Source organism: Corvus moneduloides, chromosome 13, assembly GCF_009650955.1.
Source record: "Corvus moneduloides isolate bCorMon1 chromosome 13, bCorMon1.pri, whole genome shotgun sequence".
NCBI lineage: Eukaryota > Metazoa > Chordata > Aves > Passeriformes > Corvidae > Corvus > Corvus moneduloides.
Genome location: NC_045488.1, coordinates 15,769,573 through 15,788,719, shown reverse-complemented (window position 1 = coordinate 15,788,719; position 19,147 = coordinate 15,769,573). Strand labels below are relative to the sequence as shown.

General features: G+C 37.9%; 2 long non-coding RNA genes across 8 annotated transcripts in view; one reads left to right on the top strand and one right to left on the bottom strand.

Moving 5' to 3' along the window:
* The window catches only part of LOC116450564, a 96,321-nt gene extending 82,931 nt beyond the window's left edge, over positions 1 to 13,390 (top strand). For 2 of the 3 annotated variants that reach the window (XR_004242830.1, XR_004242829.1), the window contains exons 2-5: positions 612 to 1,436; positions 4,407 to 4,501; positions 9,131 to 9,222; positions 10,595 to 13,390. This is a non-coding gene — a long non-coding RNA (uncharacterized LOC116450564). Of the gene's footprint in view, positions 1 to 611; positions 1,437 to 4,406; positions 4,502 to 5,162; positions 9,223 to 10,594 lie in introns of all 3 variants that reach the window. The other variant, XR_004242831.1, reaches the window with a different exon arrangement.
* Positions 1 to 19,147, bottom strand: part of LOC116450565 — a 75,023-nt gene that overhangs the window by 52,561 nt on the left and 3,315 nt on the right. The gene's annotated exons all lie outside the window — the stretch shown is intronic.

Here is a 19,147-nt window from a genome sequence, read left to right as displayed (position 1 = left end):
AGATGAACAGATGAACATAATGTGGCTTGGAATAGCACCTTCCCCAGTGAAGTGTCTGCAGAATCAAGCAGCCATTATCAAACTGACAGCTGAGAGACTGTTAGAGAAAAATGAAATTTGATGAAGAAATAGGGTTTCTCCTTTCTTGCAGTAAATCTGATTTATGCCTCCTGGGTTAACAGTTTTCTTTACATGTAGAGATTTTGCAGGATGCACTGGTAATTTTGAGATAGGCGAGAATTAGAGCATCTTCCCTGGCAAAGAACCTCTGGGCAGAGGAAATAAAAAAAGTATTTAATGTACTTTTCTTTCCCTGCCTTTACAACTTTTTATCTGGTGTCAAAACCTAAAGAAGTCAGAAAAGAAAAACTTTTCAAAACCCAAACTCAGTCAGAAAAGAGAAACTGTCTAAAGATGTACCAATAAATTTATCGCTAAATAGTTTTTAAACTTTATGTTAAAAAAAACAAAAGAAAAAAGTTAAAAGTTGTGGGTCATATCTGTAATAAATAAAGATACTTGAAAACTATCATATCACCAAATTTAAAGTGGTCAACGTACTAGAGGAATACATTTTTCTAATGTAATATAATCTCTCTGAATGCTTCCAGGAGTCTGCTGATGACACAACGCTGGGAGGAGCAGCCGATCCCTCAGAAATCTGTGCAGCCTTGGGAAGGACCTGGGCAGGCTGGAGAGATGGACAGGGAAGAACTGGCTGAGGTTCAACAAAGGCAAGCACAGAGTCCTGCACCTGGGGAGGAATAACCCCAGCACTAGCACAGGCTGCGGTTGACCTGAGGGGAGGCAGCTCTGTGGAGAAGGACCTGGGGGTCCTGGTGGACAATGAACTGTCCCTGAGTCAACAGTGCCCTGGGGGCCAAGGAGGCCAATGGGATCCTGGGGTGCATCAGGAAGAGCAGTGCCAGCAGGTCCTGCCCCTCTCCTCAGACCTGGTGAGGTCCCTCTAGAGTGCTGTGTCCAGTTCTGGGCTCCTCAGGACAGAGAGACAATGGAGCACCTGGAGCAGGTCTGGTGGAGGCTATGAAGGTGATGAAGGGACTGATGTACAGGAATTTCTACCTGAGCATGAGGAAGAATTTCTTTACTGTGCAGGTGACTGAGCACTGAAACAGGCTGCCCAGAGAGGAGTGGAGTCTCTTCTCATGGGAGCTATTCCAGAAACCATCTGGACACAATCCTATGCCATGTGCTGTGGGATGACCCAGCTTGAACAGGGAGGTTGCACCAGATGACCCAGTGTGGTCCCTTCCAACATTTAAACATTCTGTGATTCTATGATCAACAAGATTTCTTGAAATAAAATCACCAGGATGAAATAGAGTGTAAGAAAGTTCAAGATAGAGGCTGATGTGTCAGAAACCCATGAATGCTCCATAGTAGCTTTCCCAAAAGGAGAAAACCCAAAAAACCAGGTAAGTTGTGCAGTTGTAGTGAGGTGTTCCCTTTGTGTTCCATTACTCAGTATTGGTTTCTTTTGGAAATGGTAGTTTTTCCAGTCAGGCACTATTGCCAGGTGCTTACATGGGACAACATACTGATACTGATCATCTCTGTATTTGTGTGTACATGTCTATATATAGTATGTATATATATATGTATAGTGTATATATATTTACACACACATAAAATATCCTAAAAACTGACAGAAATTCTGGTACCCCTGTAACATGTATAATGAATTTATGTTTAGCCAGTACGGAATTGACATATAACACCAATACTTGGCTTTTAATTCTTTAAAGGCTTTAAAAAAACCCCAAACCGGATGCTTTTGCAGAAGCTCTGCAAAGAACTGAGAACTCACAGTCCTGTTTTTAAGAAACTTTGAAGACTATGACAACATTTCTTCTCTTCCCCCCCGCCCCCCACGGCAACCAACAGAGGCAATTGGTAATACACCTACTTCACATTCCAAATTTTCAATTGTTTTGAGTATCCTTCTGCTTTAACCATTACTGGCACAAGTCCACTGGACTTAGAGAAGGAACAAGGCCAGCTCTGGGGTTAGCTCAACAGTACTATTTCGAATATGGACACTGAAATTTCTAAGGTTAAGAGTTCGTTAATAAAACATAATTGTGTGTACTTTCTGCTTCCATAAAATGTTTTATAACTTTATTCCAGTTAATATCCTTGTTGTGAGATTGCTGCCCTGGGTCTGTAACTTGTAAAAATATGTGAGTTAATGAGCAACTTTCATGGCTTTTGCCAAGTTACTGAATTATATTAATAGCTGATTGCAGCCTGCTATTTTATTAGGACAGTATTTTCTTAGCTATTGACAGATATATTAATGACGCTGATGAACAAACTAGCAGTTTTAGATTGAAGTTAGGAATTATTTTTGTAGCGGAAATTAATTTTTTCCCAATTTAAAGTTTACTAAGGGTAATGGTTTTAAAATAAAAGAGGGTAAATTCAGACTCGATTTATGAAAGAAATTCTTTATGATGAGGGTGGTGAAAAACCAGAACACATTCACCAGAGAGGTGGTAGATGCCCCATCCCTGGAAACATTCAAGGTCAAGTTGGGTGGGGCTCTGAGCAACCTGATCTGGTAGATGACTTAGCTTGCTTGGGGGGTGTTGGACTAGATCTATGAATGTCCCTGCCAACCCAAACTCTCCTATGACTAACTCACCGTAAGTAATTTGAATGAAGATATCCATGTCAAGTTTTTTGTGAAAGAGGGAGGAATAAGATAAATACTTTGGGGTTTCTCTTTGTTTAACCGGCACAGCTCTCTGAGGAGGGGCATCCTCTTCATTCTGTTTCTTAAAGTTCCCAGAACTGTGAGGGCAAAACACAGCCGAAGAAGTGTCCTTGTCTTAAAACCGATGAAGCACACCAGCTATGTAGTGGGTAATCCCTGAAATGTTTCATTATGTAGGATTGGGAAGCAGGAGCTACAAAATGTTAAGCTAGAGGGGAAGCTATGCTATAAAATGCTGTTTCGGAGGCAATCTGCATCTGTCTGCAAGTCCCTCACTTTAAGGTCAAAAGATGGTCTTGTAGGAGCCCGTGACTCCAAGCTCCTCTGGTGTGATCTGTGGATGCTGCCCTCCAGAGAAGAAAAAGGACGGTAACAATCTAGATGGTGGTTTGAGAAGCCCTATAGAAAGCTTACAGAGAAGGCTGAATCCCATCTCTGCTCTCTCGCTGTAAGGCAAATCAAATTGCAGAAATGATGTAATTTTGGGCTTCAGTGAGTAAGCACATGTGGGCTGGAAAAGATACAGTTTCATGCATGATGCAATTTGTACAGTTAGAAATGGTAGTTCAGAGGAGGGAAAGTAGACCAGGTTCCTCAGAGTCCCATCCAACCCGGCCTTGAACACTTCCAAAGATGGGGCATCCACAACTTTTCTGGGCAACCTATGCCAGTGCCTCACCACCCTCACAGGGAAGAATTTCCTCCTAATATCTATTCTAACCCTGCCCACCTTCAGTTTGAACCCGTTTCTCTTTGTCCTCTCTCTCCATGTCCTTGTCCAAAGTCCTTCTCCAGTTCTCTGGCAGTCCTTTTGCGACCTGAATCGGATTCCTCTCTCTAAATCAGTTCTCTGCCTTTCAGTAGCAAACTACTGAAAATGCAGGTAATTTGATTAGGAAAAAATCAACCCTTGTGTAAAAGCAGACTATACACTTAAAGCGGTATGAGGCAAAGTAGCTATATGAGTCTTCAAAACATAAACATAATTCTCTTCCTCCTTTAACAGGACACCACCTGCTATTCAAGTCACTAACTATTCTGATTATTCTAGACAAATTTCAGTGTGCATTTTCTCATGTCTCAGTAACAAGGGGTGTGTTTGCCCCAAAATCGCCCTACTACAGCTAAATGTGAAAGCATGTGTATTTGATTAATATTGGGCTTGGAGTTTCTTTACTGAAATGAAACAGGAATGCTCCCAAGAAGTAAATACTTAAATAAGCAATAATGCTGACACAAGTAAGAGGAATGCTGAATCCACAGAATGCGTTATTAACAGCATATTAGTACTCACAGTGGCTGAGACATGTAGGTAGTTGTGCGTGCTGTAAATAATTCTCTGGCTGTCAAAATAGTAGTGCCCAAGATAGTTGAACCCAGTGCAGGCAAAATGGCATGACCCACTTTATTTTCTTTTAAAATCATGACTCACTCATGAACCAGTGGACAGCTCTTTCTAGATTTTAACAATCTGTTAAAGCAGTTGGGCAAAATCCTTTTCACTGGAAGATTACTGATGACCTCTGTTTCTGTCATCCTCATCTGAATTTGGGGGTGTGTATATACATATATGAAGCCTTTATCATACCTTTACATTTCCTTTCAGAGATTTCAAAGCATAGTTGCTTTGCCCCCCTGACTTTAAATTTGTTCTTGTGCTTCTCCACAGAAATAACTTCTTTTCTAGCCTATCTTGGACTTAGAAGAACTTCCCAAGGAGCAACCAAAAAGAAATTTGCTTCAAATTAAAATTCTTGAATTCAGGTATGATCATGCAAACAACAGGCAGAATTTATTTAACCTTCAGCCAGCTGCTTAACCAAGTTGAAATTATTGATAGCCCATCAGCAATGATCGAGATGGAGAAGCTAAATGAAGAGGTGCCTTTTTTTTGTTTTCCAGCCTCCGCCCCCGTACCACCACCCCCCTTGTTTTTTCTAGGTAAGAGAACCATTGAGCTGGTAACAAGACTTGAAATGCAGTGTCAGCTCAGCCAGCGTGGTCAAGGAGCTCAGCTGTAGAAGGGAAATAAAACTGTTAAGTTATGACTGCCCTCCAATCAGTCACAGGGGTAATGATGTTTGGCCTTAGTCAGGTTATATGTGTCAGTAAATATACATCTCTCAGACAGCCTTTAAGACAGCCTTAAGATCATGCTTATTGTTTTATATAGATAGGGGTCGGATGCTGATATATGGCGGTCATAGGCCACTGAAATAAATTTCACAGCATTCAGCAGGTAAAGTTAATCTCAATAGAACAGAATGTGACTGCACTTTTGATAGAATATTCATTTGACAATGATGGGGCATTTTTTCTCTGTTAGGTTTTGTGCAAATCACTCAAATGCAGATGATTTTTTCCCCCTGCTTTGATTATAAATTTGCTGCTACCCGAAGTGACCATTTACATTTGGTCTTTAGAGCTGTGGCAAGATAAAAAATTCCAGTTTATAAACAACACTGTGTTCACCTTGTTCACTTATTCTGTTCACCCTGCTCACACATAAATCACTTTCAAAGGTAAGGGAATCTCAGAGTTCTAAGCTCTGCCGATGAAATTTCAGTCATGTGTGGGTGATAACAGGAACTTTGTCTCAGGAGCAAAGGATTGAGACAAGACCTTGCCAAGAGAGACATTCTAGACTTACAGCTCTGTGAATTAAAATTTTACTATAGGCTTAGACAAATATTTTTTAACATATTCTTTCTGATAATGTTATTTAAGTTTTCACTTAAGCTTACTGCTAAGGACTTAATATCCTTTGCAAATATTGGATCACACCCTTCATTACTGTAGCTTGACATTAGACATTAAATTCACTAAGTCTCTCAATAGCATTTTTATAACATAAATTGGATTGTTATGAAAAGCAGAAGGTTCCTATTCTACCAGATTCTGCTCTTACTGTTATTCAGTATTACCATTAAAATACAGCCTACATGAATTTCATGTAACACCAGTGCAATTAGACTAGAATTTGATAAAGCTATATGTAGTACTTACTCCCTAAGTAAAATGTGCTTTGGGTTTTAGAGTATAATGCAGGGTTCATTTTTAAATTCATCAAAATTATGGCTGTAGGCCTAGGGTTAAACGAAAGCATCAAGCTGCCCTGCCCACTGGTGTAGGAGCCTTTAATCCTGATCTAGAGTAACAAAACTGTTTTAGTTTAATTTTGTTTAGTTTAGTAGGATTTATCAGAGCAATGGCTTAATCCTAAAGTTTTATTTTGTGTTCACATTGTCAAATATCAATTAAATTAATAGAAAATTGGTCTGGGTAAAGACCAAAAGTGGAAAAACAATAGGTAATGTCTAGAATTGAAGGCAGGTATTGTTGATAAATTGATTGTATATCAGGCTTTCAGTGTTAACCTTTGTTGATGTTGTTTTGCCAGGTTTTTTGAAGTTGTTGCAGTCAATGAATAAGTTAGACTCAGAAACTGTAATATTCATACTATAGCTGTTTATATCTGCTAAATGCTGATCCAGGTCCTAAGAGAAAATTATTATAATGTCAATATAAACATACCAGATTTTACCTTTCAAATCTGCTAGGAGAATTTTTATGAGACTGTAAAATATTGAAGAAAATTTTTTTCCTCTTACATGGTATGAACTAGTCTACATTCACAAATTGTTAATTTTTTTTTTCCCAATATCTGATTTTCTTTTAAAGAAGATGCTCTAATATTCTGGGTTTGTACAGCCCTTTTTAGACAGGTCTCCACAGACATTACTGAATGATGCTCCATAAGCTTCTAGATACAAATGTCATCAGCTGAAAAATTCCAACTATTACCAGAAATCCCATAGTTAAATGAAATCCTCTACATGTGAAAACTGAGTAAGAAATGAGAGTTCATGTTGTCTGAACTATAACTAGGCATGAAATTATTCAGAGACTTTCCATGTGATCATCATATGCTGACTTTCACCTAGTAAGGCCCGTTTCAGGGCAGTGCTTAGGCAGGTATTTCAAGCTATCAACTACTGTAAACTGTGATTAAGAGCTTTCCTCGAGAGTGACCCTAATTAGCACTCCCAGGTCTGAAATAAGCTACGCTATGTCTGCAGATAGACTTAATTTGGGGAACACAGGCTCAGCTTTTCAAATTAACATATTAAAGCTTTGTATTTTCCTCATTTAACATATTACGTTCCTTCAGAGAAAGAAAAACATTTAAAACTATTTCTGAACATTTTTGTCAGGGATTGCTGTATTTTAACTCTTCTTCCTCTCCTAGTCAAGTTTAAAAAACATTAAGTTCCAGGTCTCTGAATTTTCTATTATAGATTTTACTGGCCAATTCTGACTGTTCTTCTGGTTAATATTTGATCAGTGTCTGGAAAGGCACTGATCTGAAGGGAACATATGATCAGTAATGACTTTGATACTTCCTGTCTTGCTGAGAGTTGGCTCTCTTATAGCAATGCTTTAAAGGCTATGAAATTGCTTCTGTGTTTTGCAGTAGTGTACCTTATATTGAATTTCAAAAACTGTAAGTCTATATGTGGCATTGTTAATGTCAATGTTTTATGATTTATTTTTATTTACCTTTTTCTAATTACATGTGTTATCACCCAGAATCATAACCAGTTCTCCTAAAAGCTCATTTTTCAATTTTTTTTCCTTGTTTTTCTGTCAAATTTTTAAAAGCACATTAAAATAATTCAGCTATTAAAATCAGGTCTTATTTAGGATGTCTCTAGCTTAAAAAAATTTAAAAGCGCCTGCATCTTTATAATGATTTAACAAAAAGTAAAAAAGGTTTCCTTGATGTGAATAGGGATCAGTAAGAATTTTTTTACACTGATAGAGCAAATTCTCATGAAGGAAATGCAAATCCTTCAAAGTGTTTAAAAGCACCTTTTCAATCACCGTACTTTCATGTACGCCAAAATTTTTGCTGGCATGATATCAGACAGAAAACAAGTCAGCCTTTTCTGTAACTACCTGGGTGTGACTGGTCACTATTGATTATTACTTCTTTTCTTTAACATATTCTTCACTGAAGCCTAGTGATCCGTAGAGAACCATGGAAAGAAATACTTGCTTTGTTTCTCACAAATTATTTTTCAAGAAGAAAACAAAAACTTTTTCAGCTGTTTTTTCAAAGTAGTCTTTTCCAACACAAAGATATCCTCAAGAACTACTAACATAATTCTTTAACTACTAATGTAATTGTCAAAACTTCTAATGTAATTGTTTAACATTTCATAATAGGCTACCCAAGAACTACACCAATGCCCAGAAAATTAAAAGCAAATAGTCAAGTAGTGAATTACTAAGTTTACATAAATGATCTGGTAGTAAAAGTTCAAATCCATGCAAAAATGATTAATGCAGCATTTTAGGTTGATAGATGAGATTTTAGCAATATCTGTGCATGGGTTTCTGGATTGAGCTTTTTCTACTTATATCTTCACTGAACAGATTTTCAACCCTTGTACATAAAGCATATTTTTCTTATTTTTCTTACCAGGGCTTAACAAACTACAGCTTATTCACACATGGCTGGGGGGGTGGCGGGCCAGGGGGAGGTAAGAAAAGTACCTTATTACTGCATACCCAGAGTTCAGAAGACACCCTTTACAATGTTGATGTGATTTTTTTGTGTTCATGCAATTGAGGCAGACTTTGTGCCAAGGTTGGAAGGTACTCTGGGAGGAAGAGAACTTAGGAACTTTTCATAGTCTCTACTTCCAAACACACAGCAGATAGTAATTTGTTAGCTAGTTAACACAAAAATTAATCAAATCACAGCTGGCTAGAGCCAAGACAGAAATGCCAACACTCTTTTGCTAAGCTGTCCATAGCAAATGCAGTGACTGATGTATGGATTTATCTCACGCCTGTGGAGATGGTCAGCTTCAGCATTAAAAGGAGGCATCTCTGTGGGTTACTCCACAAATTCAGTGTGACTGGTTTTAATACATTTACTGCACTGAATGCTTCTGCAGTCACTGCTGAACAATAAATTTTGAAGGCTGGTTGATGATTCTCAGCAACCACTTCCTAGGCTATCTTTGCAACAAGAGTCAACTGTACTACAAGGCACAAATTCTAATTTTTGCTTTTAATGTTTAGTGGTCAATGGCAATTGGTGTAGATTTGGAATTGAAAAAACACTATTAAAACGTTCCAAATGGAGAACTGAAAAATACAACAAGGTGTAAACTGCGGTCTTTAATCACATGGCCATCATTGTGCACACAAATAATCTGTAGGATTTAATGATTTTCTAAAACCTCTATTTTTCTTGTGCTTGGTTGCTGAAACATAGAACTATTTATCTTAATTAAAACAAACTATTCTGATATTTTCCATAGGCACAGTTTCTGAAGGCAATATAGCATTAGTTTCTGAGATATTTGTCTTGTCTTATAGAAGGTGTTTCATCACTCTCAGAGAAGCTCCCTGTTCCCAACGAAGCTTCACAAACATTTAAAACCCCTACTGGAGGGGACGTGGATTTAACTGTGAGTCAACTTAGTTTTTAAACCTCATTACAAAACAAGAACACAAAAAAAACCAAACAAAAACCCCACACCCACTGTTTTTTTTAAAATCAACTCTGCTCCCAAGTATGATTTCTCTTACAGCATTACAAGGAATAATTAAGATGTAAATGTAGTCTCTGTTTGCCAAATGGGAAACAGTATTTTTACCAGAGGCTTCCCCCACCTCAACTTTATCTATCTAGATAAACATAATTAAGTAATGGATGATGGTTTGTTAGCATTTTATTACATGTGTTTGCAAGGGCATTAAGAATAATCATAAAATGCACAACAAATGTTATAGGTATTGAGGTTTTCACCAGTAGAAAACGTGACTTTTTAAAATCTGGGCTGGAAACACGTACTCCTATTCCTTATTAACTATTAACTATTCCTCTATGCAGAACAGCCATTGAGATGCTGCTGTCTTAGTTGATTTACATACACTAATTGCTAGTTCCTATTAAGCACTGAGTGGTCACCTGCTCAATAATATTAATAGATTCATATTTTCAGATAGCAGTTATTCCCAAGTAGTAGGCAATAGGAAACATTAAATTCACTTTAGATTTTAGCAATGAAATTGGATTATCCTTTTGTTTAGGAACCTGTTTGCTGCTTTGCTGTTCAAGCAAAATGACCTAGTGAAGCTGTCAAAATTTACAGTATTCTGCATGTGTATATCATGTAAATGTATGTCTGTGTATATAGTTATATAATGGTGAAGATTTCAAATAGACAGGGATGGAAATATTTTTTTTCTGCACTTTAGCTAAATCTCACGATCAAAATGTCTCTACCTGAGTCATTTATCTGGCTGAACCTTGAAAGTGGATTGAATTTTCCACAGACAGAACCTAAAGGAACAATTCATGTTTATGGCTCCATCAGTTCAAAGCAAAATCTGACCTGGCGTGGGTAAAATTCCTCACAGCGGAACTTCCCCCAGAATCCATTTAACAGCTTAGTTCAGTGGCTCAGCTGTACCTGAATCAGTGCACAGCTGACAAACCAGAAGACAAAAGGCTGGCAAAGGGACCTTGCTGAAAATGCTCATCCATAGAACAAGTGGCATAACCTGTCTGGCCTTCCCAACAGCACCACCTGTACATTCACAGCACTGCCTTGGCCTTCACAGCCACGGAGTTTGGAAGCACAGCTGGGGCCCTTCTGCTCCTGACTGGGTTACTCCAGTAAATATTACACTGAGTTGAGGCCTTTATATGGGTTGACTTTGGGCCCTATTTACCAAAGAGATGCCCCAAATCACTCATAGGCAACAGGTAAAAACCCCTTTTTCCAACACACTGACAGACTTGCTGACTCACTTGACTCTTTTACTCTCTCCTAGGTTTGGTAAGAACACTTCAAGTCCGGGACAGACAACCCTTGGAGATCTGAGTGCAACTTTTTGTACATGCTGGAAACACATACAGCAATTCCCTATGCTGCTTTAATGACAGTGTGGAGTGGCTGTTTTGGAAAAAACAAGTTCCTCAGTTTTGGAGATTCAGTTCTGTACCTGACTTCTGAATATACTTTTTTGGGAGGTTGTTTGTTCTGTTATAGCAACACTTGCCATTCAAGAATTTCCTGATTTTTCAAAACTAAAATACCCCAACCATCACAATGCCCTTCCTTTCTTTTACGGAATTCTTGATTCTCTACATAGGTAGTTTAATTTTCTAGAAAATGAAAAAAACTATCAAGAGAAACAGGTTTCTTACCTCTGTTTAATTCTTTGTGTTTTGAGTAGTGTGTTCAGAGACAAGAGGACCATGACGCTCTCGCTGAAGGTGTGAGCATGCAATATATGACGGAAAGTAGCATTAATACCCTGCCATAAGAAGGTGACAAATACAGACCTTAGAAAATGCTTTTAAAGATAAGTGTTATTTCTGTTATGCCATTGAAGAGGCACAGAACTGCCACTACTGGAATTTCAAATGAAACCTCAGTTTACTCCTGGAAGCTACTGATTTTCAGAGTCTCATGTGCAGTCTAAGGTCCTGAATTCTGCTTGCATTGTGTTTTTACTGACTCCACTGAGGACACACTGGACTCCAAGGGGCCATAATTAAGGAGGAAGGACAAATGCCCTGACAGGACAACTCTGAATATAGGATGTTATTGTGGATGTTATTTCTGCATGGTTTTGATGATAAATATTGTTCTGCATAAAGCAAAATAGTTGATAGCTCAATCTGATGGACATAATTAGTTCTTTTTTTTACTCTGTGTGTGTCTTTGTAACAGTTACTTCTTCATTACTGATACTTCTAATGTTAATTACTAAAAATTATTAGGTTGAACAGCACTTCATCCCAAAAAGGTGTGTAAAAGTGCATCAGTGTTGTCCTTTTGAAATGCTGATGTGGTAGTGTAAAGGCCATAAATCATTCCTGTGAGCCAAAATATCATTTGCTACTGTCAGAAGGCAAGTTAACAGTATTACAACTTTGTTGAAATTTGAATGCATTCCATGTTCAATTTTTTTAATAAGAACTGTAAATAACAGGCCATTTTGAAGTATAATAAATGATCCTTTCCAAAGTCTAATGATAGCTTACTTTAGTTATAGCCATTCTTTTATAGCAATAGACAGCTTTAAAAAATCATTCTTGCCGCATACACATAATTTTAAGGAGCTGGCACAAAGTTTTGGAGCAAGTCCATTCATTTAATTTACACAGACAGGATAAGTACTAGGAGTATCTTTGATGACCTAAATCTCATTTTATACAGAAAGCTGCCTTATCTTCTGGATTTTGCACACAGTATTTTCTTCTCAGGTATTTCATATTCTAGAGAGTTCCTTTCTACTTAGGGTATTGTTTATCCTCATTGATCAAACTCATCAATCAGAGGCTAAAGATTTAGTGTGCCTCTGGTTCAGTATTTAAAAAAAAAAAAAAGATTAAAAAAATTAATGAAGGATCTATTAAAAACTTTCCTCTGAATTTGCAATCTCTGAAGAATCATATTTTCCAGGTATTATTGGATCCTAAAGAGTAATATTTAATATTTTTTTTAATTAAGTAAAGCACCAATTCCAACTTAATCACTCAGACTTGGAAGTTGCAAATTTAAAAAACACAACAAGATTTATTACATCCTTGAGAGGTCAAAATAACGCAGCCATATTATTAGCATTAACGACAGCATTATAGTGTTCTTCACCTACATAATAACAGGTAGCTATTTTCAAGTGAACTAAGCTTCAAGTGTTCTGAAAAAAAAAAAAAAAGAGTAGAAAAACCAAGTCCCCTTCAAAGAAATCCATGTATTTTTCTAGCCCTGATGAGGCTGTGATTTTGTTGTTTGAAAGCAGAAGGATGAAAAATACTACATGCCTTAATGCATCATGAAAAGAAATGATAGGATAAACTTCAGTTTGAAACCACAAATATCTGGTGTGGAAGAAGAAAACAAATGGGTTTTCACTATGATGTTTTGACTGCTTGTTGTTCCCCCTTACTGCAGTTTTAACAGTGCCCCAATCACCACAGGATGGGAGCATGTTATATGGAGACTACAGCTATGAAAAACTCTCAAATTAGAGTTGTGGCTGAGGAAAAAAAGAGAAATTATTTGTTATGGGCGGGTATTTTTTTTCCTTCAAATTTTGCTGGTGGTCTCATTTATTCTTGAAGAGGAAGATGTGACATTCTTGCTTCCCACCTTTGTCCTACAGGTCAACCATCACCTGGCTCAGCCTTTACTGTCCTGTTTGCACTACTTTATTTTTTCACAAAGTGTAACTTTTCATGGTAGTTGGAAAGATGAAAAGCTGTTTCTGGAATAAACAGCAACACAAACCAGCCAATTCTGCGCAGCATAATGGGATTTTAATGTATTCTTCTTGTCGGCATAGTGTATTTCTGTGATAATTTTATGTGACAGCATAATTAAACTGGAAAACAATTCCCATTTCCTATGTATTTTATCTATTTATCATCATTTATTTCTTTACTTTCTTGCTCTGCTATAAATATTATTGTAAGGAGAGTTAAATAAGTTAAACCAATGCAATTACTTTTACAGATTGAAATTAACTTCATATATCAATTTATACTGGTTTGTATACAGCACCTACTATTTGCCCTGTACAAATAAATGCATTTGTTGCGGTATATTTATAGTGTCACTATGGTTTCCATGTTTGCACTCCTTTTGACTAATGTTCTATATGTTAAAACTTGACATTTTAACAGTATTTTCAAACAATTTCATTCATTATCAAATAACCATTTATTACATTGTGGCAATTTCAAACCATTTACTGGACCCTCTAGACATTGCTAAACAATGATTTATCAAGGAGTGTGCAAATTTTACTGCTTATCACAGCAAATACAAAAAGTAACATTAAATACTGACTTGACAACAGCCCTGACTAAATTATTTTCCTTTTTTAATCTTGATGAGTCATATTTAGTAATAGCAGTTTGTAAATGCACTGGAAATTGAGGCCAATATTCTAGATTGCTCTGTTACATGAGGTTCTTTCTGGTTTGCTCGGTTCTTTTGCATGCTTGGGGGATAAATTGAAGATTGTGGGACAAAACAGATGCATCTCTTACTGTCTTTTAATTTTCTTATGGTGCTTATGATGCCCCAACATTGTCCTGTGAGACATGCTTTTCACATTTCACTTGAGCATGAATCTAACAAAATTTACCTCTAGCCAAATCTGTATTGATTTTTGCCTACCTAGAGTGAATAGCAGTGAGGCAAAGGATTTTCAGTTCTGTTTTCAGGAAAAATTTCCTCCTTCCAAATATTCTTGCCAATAAGTAGAACTGATTTAATACTTTATGTGAACACTTGGCTGCCAAATGCTGCACTTTTAACAGCATTCCTTATCTCCCCCATTTCTATAGAATTTGAAATCCATACTATGTCTGTGAGAGAACAGACTGATACCCACAAATGACAATTAGGTCTCTGCAAGCACTTAGGTGTAAACTTTACAAGAAACAGTGTTTGACGGAGACATCCCCATTCTCATTAGAGATCCATTAATTGCAGAGCTCGAACATTCAGCTCAACACAAAGCAAATTGAAAGGCTTAAATATTCCAGAGGATATTCACAGAAGGAGTTTCAAGGACTTCGGAGTCTTCCTCATTTGTGGGGTTCATACACGGACTAAAGCTGAACAAATATCATTAACACTGAATTTAAACAATCCCTAAATCAATAGCTCAGCATTGCTGGTTGATAGTACATTAACATTAAATAGCTCCAGAGAAAGCCAAGGCCTCACTGTGCAAAACTAACAAACAGCTCAACATCATCCTACACAGAATTTATAGTCTACACAGTTTGTTTGTGAATTGAGGTAATAAGGAACCAGAGAGTAGATTGTGATCTTCCTTAGCCAAGGTCATGAAAAGAGCAGAACTGAAAACTATACACAGATTTTCTACATGTCAGTCTGAATTTCAAAGGCATTCAAAAGGTTTTGATTCATTATCTCCAATCCAGGAGTGGTTATGAGGAGCACTTGTTCTGTTACTACTTCCATGCTAGAGCCAGCAAAGACAGCTTTTACTCATTAACCTAATAATGTAGTCATTTAGTTTAAATTGCCACAGCTTTCAGCTGCTTCTGGTAAGCCAGGCTATAAACTGTGGTAGAGAAGTAGTCAACTTTTCTGCTCTGCAGCCTGTACCACAGGAGGGCAGCCTCTGCTAGAAAGCTGCAGTTAGGCTGGGGCACTTTGACAGCCGGTGCTGCAACAGCCAAGGTGCAGCACAAACTGGGCCCCTTACACTTGCAGAAAGGTAAAATCTTGTTTGCTTGCTGAAGGTCTTACAACCCCCAGTGTAAGTACTTCAGTTCTTTAATTTTACCCATGTATATCTGGTATGTTTAACCCTAGGACCTCAAAGCTTGGGTGTTTACCTGTGATGACAGTAAGTCATGTTTGGGGGGATGGAGTGGTTTCTTGAGGTTTATGTCTTGTTGGGTTTTGGTCACCAGCTCTACTAATGTTTTCTGAGAATTCTGCTAGACTAGTAGGGTATTACCAAGCCCAAAGTATGTTTATGGAGTACACAGGGAATGTTCATCCAAAAGCAGAAAAAATGATAATTAATTTTACCCAGCAGAACTGCTTACTTGTCTTCTTAATCTTAACAGATCACTTCTAAAAATTATTCATCTACTCCTGAATCTCAGTAATTTTAAACATGCCACTACTTTAAACAAAACTGCCACTGAATTCAGGGAGGCCATATCGGGCACAAAAAGAAGTTTTGGCTTAAACCGATCATTTAATTTTAAGTGATGCCATATGATGCTAGAATAAATGAACCATTATATCAATGTCCCTGTCTCTTAAAAAAACCCCAAAATTTGTCTTAGAAAATGAAAGTGTCTGAGGACCCTGAGCAGTCAGGAGTAAGCATGTACTCACTGGAGAAACTGAAGCCGGGTTCAATCCCAGGACAGAGCAGAGGGGTTGCTCAGAATCAGGTACTTCAAATTACAGCACTTCGGGCACAGGTGAGTGTAATGTAAGTGCCAGTGTGTTTACTTTCTTTTATTTTGGTCAGTCTAAATGACAAACTCCTAGGATTTTCAGGTTCATTCAGATCCAACTCTTGTTGATCCAGGAATTGATCCTGAGATGACTGGTCTTGTTAATCCATTTCCAGCTTCCTTTTCTCCAGTTTGCCTACTGGAGATTACTGTTCCTTGGTTTCCACTGGTCAGATTAATCATCTGACTTCTTTTTCCCCTATCCCTATGAAATCAAGTTTGAGGGGTATTTTTGAGTGGGTTTTGTTTTGGTTTTTTGTTATATTTTGTGGAAGACTTTGTATGTTACAATCCATGGAGCTTCAGCAACCATCAGCTATCAAGTGTCACTTTTGCCTGATTAAGGCAAAAATGGTTTTTAATATAATCAGGGTTAACAGCACTCCCTCTTAGAATGCAGAAATGGAAAAAGAATTTTATTAATCTCTGTGGCCAGCAGCCTGGGCACCAGGAAGAAAGTCATCAAGGCAAGCTCTTTCCTCACTTAAGGAGATATTACACAAAACATTAAACCCAATGAGGGTATCTGTCAAAATCTAAGAGACTTCATCTCTGCTGTTATCTACCTTCCATTACGGATTAATTTGACACTAATTGCAAAAATGATTTAATTTAGCTAATCTTCAAAAAATACTGTTTGAAAATTAAAATTAATGTCCAGGATAAAATCCAAGTATTCTACCTGAATAAAAGCTTGGACATGAAGGGCCTCATGCAGAAAGCTTAGATAGGATTTACCTCAAAAAACTGCATTTAACACATAAAGCAACAGAGAACTAAAAATTAATTTAAAGAAGAACATGATAGGTATCAGTGGAGGAAATATCAAAGTTGTGTACTAAGAGGGGATGGCAAAAAACCAAATTTGGAGCACTTTTAAAAGAACTTTGGGACTGTTTTTTTGGATCTAAAAAACCTTAAGAAATTACACAACTTTTAATTGCACACTTTTAGTTATCCAAATAGCAGAACCTAGTAAGTCACATACTCATCAACTATGTACTGGACAAACCAGAGAATGTGATTTTTAGAAGCAGCTTTGTAGTTCAAAGGTCAAATTTGTACCAGCAAACTAATCACAGCTTTGTGATGTTCTTCCAAGTTCCTATTTCTGATAAAGGCACTGCATAACATGATAGATTCTCATCTGTACCAGATGGTACAAGTCCCTGAAGAATCATGTGCCAGCTGTTCACAGGCAGAACACAACACACTCCAAGCACAGTTGCTCTTTCCTCTCACTGTGCTCCCAGCACAGCAAGGCTGCACTGACACTGGGGCTGGTGAGCATTCAGAGCAGCAGAACCTGTGTCACAGGCTCTCTGTGTAGCACATGTGTGACAGGTCACAGCTCCACACTTCGTGTTCTTCCTACGAGTCTTTTTCCCTGCATTCCTTTCCCCTGTTAAGTTTGGCCAAGCTAGTCTCCTGGGCCTGCCTTGGGAGGGTAATGTTCTCCAGCATACACAGAGTATGGTTTCCTTTCTCCTGTTTGCATTAAGTGAAAGGGTGCCACATCTTCCCAGTGCCACCAGACTTGCCTTGCTCTGTAGGCCAGTGGGAAACCCAGCTCGCCCACCACTGCACTACTGCCTGCTTCCCTTGTGCTCCTGTGTGCCTACCTAACATAATTAGCAATGTGTACAGCTTGCAAGGGACAATAAGGTTGATTCTAACACATGGCTAATTAAGACATTACAGTTAGCTATTTGCTAGGCTGGCTCAGGGGAGTAGTAATAGGATATGGAGTCTTTCACCTTAAGTTCAGCCACTCTTACTCCCAAAGGTACTGGGGTAGCGATCAGTAATTTCTCATTAACCCTGACACAAACTGAATCTGACTCCACTCAGGCATGCGGATGAGTTCTGAGCACTTGTCTGTCAACAAGGACTGTCAGTATCTCTGATAATTAAATTTCAAAGTGAAGAACCCCACTGCTGTGAGTGAGCAGCAGAAGTTGATGTTTCCCTGTGGCATTATTTTAACTCCTCTTTGTTGTTGTTGTTGTTGTCTCCAAACTCAACAACTATCATAACCTGTCATAATATCAGCAGATACAGATTTCGGTTTTGAAGACTACAAATTGACCATTGTTCTTAGGTTCCCAGCAAGACAAATAAAGAATAGTAATACCACATAAAAGCTGGAAAAACACAGTTTAAAAAATTCCCAATCCAACACCTAAATTGTAATGAATCTCCAGGAGGCCCCTAATTTCATGATCCTACCTGCACTGCCAAGAATGTAAAGAATCATTGGCTCTTGACATCATTCTCTTGCCAAAGGGCAATTACCTATTCTGTATGCATTGCCTTAATCATGTCAAGTTGTGTCCCACAAATTTGCATGTCTCCCAAGGAATCACAGTGCATTGCCAGCAGCCTGATAGGCCAGATGAAAACAATTTCCTGGTGTGGGTTTACACCAGCTTTTGGCTTCTGAGCTGCTTTAGCTGTAGCTGCTCTGCAAAACAGCACAAATTCCCTCTCTGAGCTGTGCTGCATCAGGGATAGAGGGGGGAGTAAGCAGAATCTGGATGGATACATCGTCCTTACCAGAACTAAGCAATGCTTTCTAGATTAATGAACTGCAAATCAGCTACACAAATGAAACCACATGCTAGAGATAAACATAGTCCTTTGAGATGGGCTTGTTGTCAGAGAGGGAGAGAGAGCACACACACATGTGTGACGAGGCCTGTAATGAATGCCAGCTTCCCTTCTGCATCTCTGGGATATGTGAGGATGACAAACTCTCTGAGGAACAATTCCTTTGACTGGTTCGTTGAGGAAAGGAACTTGTCATGCTGCCAAGAATAAAACTGCTTCTGGGCTTAGTTCCGAATTTTATAAAGTGAATAAGTGAAAAATGTATACACATTCACTTCAGACCCAAGTCATGAATAATTAAAAGAATATATAATTGTACCCACTTTTCCCCTCGAGCTCAACCAGCAAAGGTATCTTCTGTCCATGTAACAGGGTACTTCATGTGTTTTGTTTTTTTCCAGGAACTGTTGGAAGTGAGCTGAACTGAATGCATCCTGCTTGCAAGTAAGAATAACAGCCTGACCATCAGAGCACACAGAAACCCAAATTGAGAACTCAACTGTTTCATATCAATGAAGCTTCAGATTTTTTGATTATGCATAAATATTTTCCTGGTGTGATTCATCCATAATTGATACTGGATTTAGATGACAATATGATAAAAATTGTAATATTAACACAGCATTATTGTAGACATTAATCTGATACTGCAAACAGCAAAGATCAGACATTTTAATAAGGCACAGGAAGGTAAGAATGTTTACCATGTCAAAAATAAATATGCAGAAAATAACCCAAGAAAACAA